Source organism: Petaurus breviceps, unplaced genomic scaffold (assembly GCF_028583685.1).
Source record: "Petaurus breviceps papuanus isolate PSGF00001 unplaced genomic scaffold, PetGlider_PUasm1.0 90925, whole genome shotgun sequence".
Taxonomy (NCBI): Eukaryota; Metazoa; Chordata; class Mammalia; order Diprotodontia; family Petauridae; genus Petaurus; species Petaurus breviceps.
The window spans coordinates 10885939-10893991 of NW_027187380.1; the positions used below are offsets into that span (position 1 = coordinate 10885939).

Here is an 8053-nt window from a genome sequence, read left to right on the forward strand (position 1 = left end):
TAAATAAACGAATAAGGGTACTATTGCCTTTCCATTTCATATTGGTTTATCTCCACTCTACCCAACTAGCCAGTCACCTGACCTCTCCTGTCTCTTTCCCCTACCTATCCTTTTAAGTCCAATGCAAATACTATCTATTACCATCAATCAAGTCCTTCCAGATCCACCTGGACAAATATGGCCTTTCACCTTTGAACTCACATTTTTGCAGTTCTTGTTAATTATAAGTTACCCAAGTCTTACCTCACTTTCCAGAAACATCATTCTGCACAAATGTTTGAATGTTAAATGTTAAAATGACTATCGAAGTTGAAAAAGCGCAGGTCTAGCCTACTGAATGGTCATAGAGGATGATTTTTTAAAGCAAACCACTGGGGTTTTCCCTAGCTGATTATAGTCTGTATGTTTTCAGCTGGGTCATTTTGTTCATTTCACCTGGCTGAAGGTAGGAAGAGCAAAATGGGACTGAGGAAGAAAAAAATCAAAACAGCACCTGTGTTGAATCTCTCACGATTATATGATGTGCAACTGAATTGGGTTTTACAACTTAGACTAAGGTTAGGTTGTAAGACATTAAACCATAATGGGTATGCAGAAAGTACACAATGAACAAGAAATCAAAGCAATGTATTTTATTCTAACTCTTCAATCCTTACAAAAAGGTTAAGTTACATAATTTACATATAGACTACGGCAGCACCAACCTACTAAGCCTCAGAAGTGATTTGCTTTCCCCTCACTTAAGTTTTCAGACAGGGATAACAAAACATCATTGGCTTTTGGAGCTTCCTGGGAACAAAACACTGAACTCTCAGGTTCAAAATGTAAGTTGGTCCAGTGTACTACCAAAATCCCACCAATACACAAAGGCAATTAATCCAAAGGGCACCAAACTTCAATTATTTTTCAACACTGTTTACCTGCTTTAGGGAAGAGAACAAGTTTTTTACTTCTCTCCTAGCACGTCAGTGACATTCTAAAGTCTTCCAGTTACAAGAGTAAAAAGGATCCTCAAACCATAAGCTTCTTTTCATAAGCTGAGGCAGAAACTGTAACCTACAAAAAAATTAACACAATAAAACTTACCTAAATTAATTCTTAAATCAATAAATCCCATTCCTTTTAAACACTGTATTTTAAAAGCAAGCCAAGCTTCAGAAGTTCTCATTCCACATTTTTCTTTTTCAGACAGGGATAACTTCATAACATCACCAGTTCGGCTCTTTGCAATTCATAAACCTCTAGTACAGGGGTTCTTAAACTTTGGCCTCTGAACTTGCTTTTTAAAGTTTGATCACTTTCAACAGAATTGGCTTCCTTTGCAATCTTACATATTTTATGCACTTTAAAACATTTTTCTAAGACCAGCCTCAAAGCATGAGAAAGGAACTGTGACAAAAAAAAAACCTAAAAATTACCTCCTCTAGAACAAAAACACCTTTACTATAACTAGTCAAAGACTCTTTTTATTAACATACCCATATTGTTTTTTTCTCACAATATCACTATAAGGAAGACAGATTGAGTACCAGGTATTGTTATCACTCATTCTACAGAAAATAGCAATGAATTGCTCAGTCATATTCCAGGGTTACTAAAATTGCTTTTCTTTTTTCCCCCATCTACTTTGTAACATATATATATATATATGACAGTAGTTTTCTGGGTCTTTTATTATGTCAAGTAGCCTAACATGTAGTTGCCAATTAAATATACAATGCAATCCTCTAAGGGAATGAAGAGGCATGCCAGCCCCACCCCCCCAAAAAAAAACCAGGCAAAAGAATTGTTTTGCAAACATCCCCAAAATTAGCACAAAATAAGTAAGTACAATTGTTGAGAGAACACTAAGTAATGTTTAGAGGTCAGCCTAAGTGAAAAGAAAAAGGGATGGTGATTCTTGTTGTCTATTTCCAAAAGGGGATGGGGGGGGGGGGTGGAAGACATAGTGGTGAGAGAAGGGAACTAGGACCAAGGGACTGGCTGGGGGAAGGGTGGTAACACCATAAAGGGAAGAGACAGGGTGTCATTGAAAAGCATTCTCAATAGAGGAGTGGGTATGTTTACAGTAGGAGATAGGAACCTCCCAATGGACTTAAGCCCAGAAAAAGACTGAGGGGGAAGGGGTTGTCCTCCCAAATAGCTGTGTCGCCCCCATAAGCAGTTTTCCAGCCCAAAAGATTCAGAGGTGGAATGGACTCTTAGAAAACATCTAGCATGACCCTTTATTTTACAAATTAATTGGGTAAGAGGTTATGATTTATCTAGCATAACAAAACTATGGTTAATGAGAGAATAAGACTAGAAAATCTAAGGCTACCAACTCTTCATCCAGTATTTCACCCAGACCTCTTGTCCATTAGCTATTAATGGCTAAAGTAATACTTAAAGGAACCCATGCCATACTTCAAGACAATTTTAAATACTTACTCTTTGAAGGTGGAAGTTGGAAGACAGGTGACCTTAACACTTCCAATTAAGACTTTTTCATCTGCTTTTTCAGGTCCAAAAGCAGACAGTATTCTGGCATCCCAAAAAACACATACATAAGAATATTCAAACAACTTCAAGTTGTGTTTACTTTTGAATAAAGTCTGCAGAGCTGGGCCTCAGTAAGACGGAATCCACACCAAAGGTGTCTTTCAGACAGGGATAACTTTTTAATCATCACTAGCCCAGATCTCACAAGAGTTTCTAAAGCCCAGGCCAAACCAAACCAGGTTTTCCTAGTACTCCCCTTTACAATCAGTTAGCTTTATGGCAGAAAGCATACAACACTAGCATAGGCCCTAAGAAATGCCTGGTCCTCTCTGGTAGGAGACAATCACAACCAAACTCAGGTCATGTAGTCCAACTTCCCCATTTTTCAGGTAAGGAGGGGCAGAGAGGTTGTGATTTGTGCAAGGTTCACAAATAGAAAGTGGAGAGCCCAGTTATCACAGGAGCTTTGACTCTTAAATGTATTCCTCTTTTCACTGCACTTGCTGGCATGCAGGACCTTCCAATACTTTTGTGGATACCGTTTCTCCTTTTGTTTGAGGAAAAGAAAAAGGATGAAGTCAGATTTCTGACTAAATCACCAGCAAACTGATTTGTTGCCAGGCAAAATCTGTTAGCAAAGTGCTCTATCCAAACTCCCCACCTCCTAAACAGTATTCTGGATACAAGTGTCTCTTGTTAGTTGAATAAATGAATGAACCCTTAGCTCCGAGGGGAAAACTGAAATCTTTACCAGAAGACTCTTTTGCTCATTTATTTATAAAACCCCTTCCAGTTCTAAACATATAAACCTATGGTCCTCACACATTCTTACATCGACTCAATCCCATCACCATCACTTGGAGAAAACAACACTACCGTTTTCTGTTCTTCCATTTCTGTTTCAAGCACCAATTCCTTCTGGCATCAACGTGGCCTCCATCTTTCCCAAAGCAAATGAAAAGCCTGTGGATGACAAACAAGTTACCGACGAGAGGTTGGGGAGAAACACGGGCTAGACTGTGAGGGGGAAGAGTGTAACAGTCACGAACATGCCAGCCTCCTAATGCAAACCAGACCAAGGTGTGTGTGTGTGGGGGGGGGGGTGCTCTAAGGAGGCGTTAATCATTCAATCATCAAGAATTTATTAAGCGCTCTCCACAGGCGAGGCAGAACGCTAATGGCAATGACATAAAGAAAAAACAAAAACAAAAAAATAGTCCCTGACCTAAAGGAGCTTACAATCTAACCAAGTAGACAATTTGCAAATAATCCCGGGCGTGCATACGAAGAACAGCCAGTGCAAAAACACACCATGTCGGGAGATGGGGAGGGTAAAGAGATGCCAGAGGGCCTGAACCTCGGCTTTCTTTCAGTCGCCCATCATACCCACCATGTCCCGCATCATGGGCCGCCTCACTGGGGTAGGCCCCGACAAACCAACTATGGCCGCAGCGTGCTAAGCAGTCCAGGACCGGAAACCAAAAGGATTCTTGCCTCCCGTGATCTCGCAAGTGTTCGCCACCAGTCTCGAGGGAAGTGTCGCGAGGCTAGTAAAGGACAATGGGAAATGTAGTCAGGAAAGACCCGTCTCGTGGCAAGCGGAGGAATCTCTTTTCTAGGTAGGACGTGTATGTAGTCACCTTAAGAGGAAGTGCTATAGGAAGACGCGTGTGGATAGGCCGTGTGGAAAGATCTTTTATTTTTCTTTTTGAGGCCGCTCAGGAGGACATACCGTCCAAGCCTATTCATCCTTTACGATCCTTACCCATGTTTTCGAATACACCGTGGTTAGAGTGCTGGACTGGAAGCGGGACTATATGAGTTCAAATGTAGCTTCAAATACTTTTAGTCTTGGCACTCTTGTCTGCCTCAGTTTTCCCGTCAGTAAAATGGAAATAACAACACTTAACTCCCAGGGTTGTTGGAAAAATATAATTAGATAATATATGCAAAGCTCTTTGCAAACTTTAAAGAGCTGCAGAAAGCCAACAATTTGTTCTGTTTTATCAATGGCTATTGTTATTAATAATAGCTAGTATTTATATAGTGTTTTAAGATTTGCAGAGTGCTTTATGAATATCTCACAATTTATCTTCACAAGAGCTCTGAGGGATAGGTAATGCTGTCTCCATTTTAAATTTTTGTTTATTTTGGGGCGGGGGTGTACATTTTATTTACTTTAAATTTACATACAAAATGAGAAAAGAAAAAAATGTATTGCCATGAACACAGCAAACCATGAGAGGATTCATATATTGAATATATTTCCATTTCAATAAATTTCCATTTCAAGAAAACCTTATGTGAAAAATACTAAACATTGTTTTCAAAGCTGCCTGCCCGGCTTTTCTTTGCTTCTGATGGGGTACCTGGGGTCTAAATCAATTTGTAAAACCAATTTGTAAAACCAGTTTGTACAATTGTAACTGCAATTTGTATTGTAAAATTGTAATAGCAATTTGTCTGTAAAATCCCTTTCCCAGCCTCAAACTCTGCCCCTTCCCCCTATCTGCACTCTGCTTAGGCAACAACTTGTGACTCCTTTGTTCTTACTTAATCTCTTCATGTGTCCTCTGGTCTGGCCCAAATACTCCTTTGTTCCTGCCTCATGTCTCCTCGGTCTGGCCCAAATCTCATCTAAACTATCTATGCACTGAAGTCACAAGTGCCTCTTGGTCAGCTCTAACCTTTATCTATGCACTGAGGTCCCTTCCCTCCATTTGGTCAGCCCTGACAATGGCAGCCCTACCCTTTAAAGGTAAAAGCCTGTACCCCTCTCACTTGCAGGTCCCCTAAAGGACTCTTTCCTGCTTCTCATAGAAGCGTAACAATAAACTTCTACAACTCTCACTCCAATTAAGCCTGAGACCTTGAATTCTTTCCAGACTCTATTGCAGGTTTTCTGGTCTTAGATAAGATCAGAGTTCCTGCTGAACCTAGAGGGAGCCATCCCTCATCACTTGCTTGTTGGTTTTCTTCTCTGATGAGCACTTTTTAATTTTTTCCCCCTCCCTACTCCCCACCCTAAAGAAAGCTACAATTGTGTGTGTATACACACATATATGTACATATACATATATGTGTACACAGATATCTATAAACATACACATACCTTCACATATATGTAAGATTGTACTATGCTTATTTCCTCCTATTATCTCTTTCTTTGAGGGTGGATAGTATCTTCCTTCATAGGTCCAAGTCTCCACGTTTTTCTAAATCAACCAACTCATCATGCAGTATTCCAACACAATCATATCCTATCTGAGAGATTGTCTATGAAAGTTTTTCCACAGTTTTCTGCATTCCTTCTTGCCTAAGTTTTCTTTATACAAAAAATTTTAATTTAAAATAGTCAAAACTATCCTTTTTTACAATTCAACATTGGTCTTCCTTATAATGTAGTTTAAGGTCTGATAATGCTAAATCTCCTTCCTTTACATCTTTTTCCTGGTTTCTTTGAAGTTCTTGACCTTTTTCTCTTCCATGTCAACTTTGTTATTATTTTTTCTAGCTCAGTAAAATAATTTCTTAGTTATGTAATTGGGATGACATTGAATAAATAGATTAGTTAGGTAAAACTGTCATTATAAGAATTATATATTAGCTTTACCTACCCTTGAACAATAAATATTAATTTAGTTATGTAGATCTGATTTTATTTGTATAAAAACTGTTGTATGTATATGTTCATATAGTTCCTGTGTCTGTTTTGGCAGATATGTGCTCAGGTATTTTATACTGTCTAGGTATTTTATATGGTCTAAAATAATATTGCTGAAATACAGCGTAGTTTCTCTATTTTTCACTTTTGATTAAATTCATTTTAACTTTATCTGACATAATGATTACTATCCCTGCTCTTTTACATATTAAATTCTACTCCTGCCCTTTATTTTATCTCTATATATCTTTCGTTTTTATAATGTTTCCTGAAATCAACATATTGTTGAATTCAAACTTTTAATCTATTCATTTCCATTTTATGGGTAAATGCATCCCATTCCATTCTAAGCTATAATTGTTATGTATTTTCCTCCTTCCTATTTTTCCTCACTATCCTTCTCACCCTATTTACCTTATCTCTCCTAACTCCTCTGCTTTACTTCTACCTGCTGCCTTGCCTTCCTATTCCTTAACCTACCCACCACCCCTGTAAGAGTATCTCCCTCATCCTCTCCTCCCACCCTTTCTCCTTTCTGAATTTAGAAGACTTTCATACTCTTCTACATACACACACACACACACACACACACACACACACACACACTTTCCCTCTTTGACATATTCTTTTCTTTCCTTTCCTTTTTTAAGCAATCGGGGTTAAGTAACTTGCTCAAGGTTATTTCTGGGTGTGGTGCTGAGTGTCTGAGCCCGGGAATCGATCTGCAGGTCGTCCCGACACTGGAGCTGGTGCTCTTACTCGCTGAGCCACCTGGCCGCCCCTAAGCAATTGGGGTTAAGTAACTTGCTCAAGGTTATACGGCCAGGTGTTTCTGGGTGGGTGCTAAGTGTCCGAGCCCGGGATTCGATCTCCAGGTCTTCTCAACACTGGAGCCGGTGCTCTTACTTGCTGTGCTACTTAATAAGAGTAAAGTTCCAGTACTGTCTGCCATCTTCTTTTGTATCAATTTTTCCTTTTATTCTAATTTGTATGAGATAATTACTATTTTTTTATCTCTCCTCCACAGTTTTATTTTTTAGAATCACCCCATCATACTCAGCTCAGCCCAAGCATTTCTTTCAAACTACCCAAATAATGATGACAATCATAAGAATACTGCTAATATTTTCACATATACAAAGTGAACAATTATTGAGTCCCTTATAATTCATCTTTAATGTTTACTGTATATTTTTCATGGATGTTATGTAGAATTTTTCATTAAGTCCTGGGGGTTTTGTCACAAAAACCTGAAAGTCTTTGAGTTCATTGAATATCCATTTTTTCTTCATTTAGGATTATATTTAACTTTTTTGGGTAAATTACCATTGGTCATAACCCCAGTTCTTTTACTCAGTGCAGTACTTCTTAAATTGTGGGGTTCCACAATTTAAGAAGTGATGAAGGAATCATGAGTGGAAAAAGTTTAAGAAGTCCTGCTTCACAAAATATAGTATTCCAAGGACTACAGTCCTTCAATGTAGTAGCTACTAGGTTTTGTGTAATCCTTATTGTAGCTCCATGATATTTAAATTGTTTTTTTTTCTTATTGCTTCCAATATTTTCTCCTTAACCTGGGTGCTTGAAACTTGGCTATAATATTCATGTAAGTTTTCCTCCTGGGATCTCTTTTAGATAGTGATCAATGGAGTTTTTCTATTTCTGCTTTACCTTCTTGTTCTAGAACTTTAGGTCAATTTCCCTTGATAATTACTTGTAATATTTTATCAAGATTCTTTTTTTTTTAGTCATAATTTTCAGGTAGTTTGACTATTCTTATATTATTTCTCCTCAATCTATTCTCCAGATCAGTTGTTTTTCTAATGAATGTTTCACTTTCTCTTCTATTTTTTCATTCTTTTGATTTTGTTTTATGATTTCTTGGTGTCTTAGAATGTCACTAACTTG

At 38.1% G+C, this 8053-nt stretch overlaps 1 non-coding gene across 1 annotated transcript; it reads right to left on the bottom strand.

Annotated features, from left to right (window-relative positions):
* Positions 1–2602: 2602 nt before the first annotated feature.
* On the bottom strand, positions 2603–2679 carry LOC138152807 (small nucleolar RNA R38). Its single transcript, XR_011166196.1, has one exon. It is a non-coding gene; the product is annotated as a small nucleolar RNA R38 (small nucleolar RNA).
* Positions 2680–8053: the final 5374 nt, after the last annotated feature.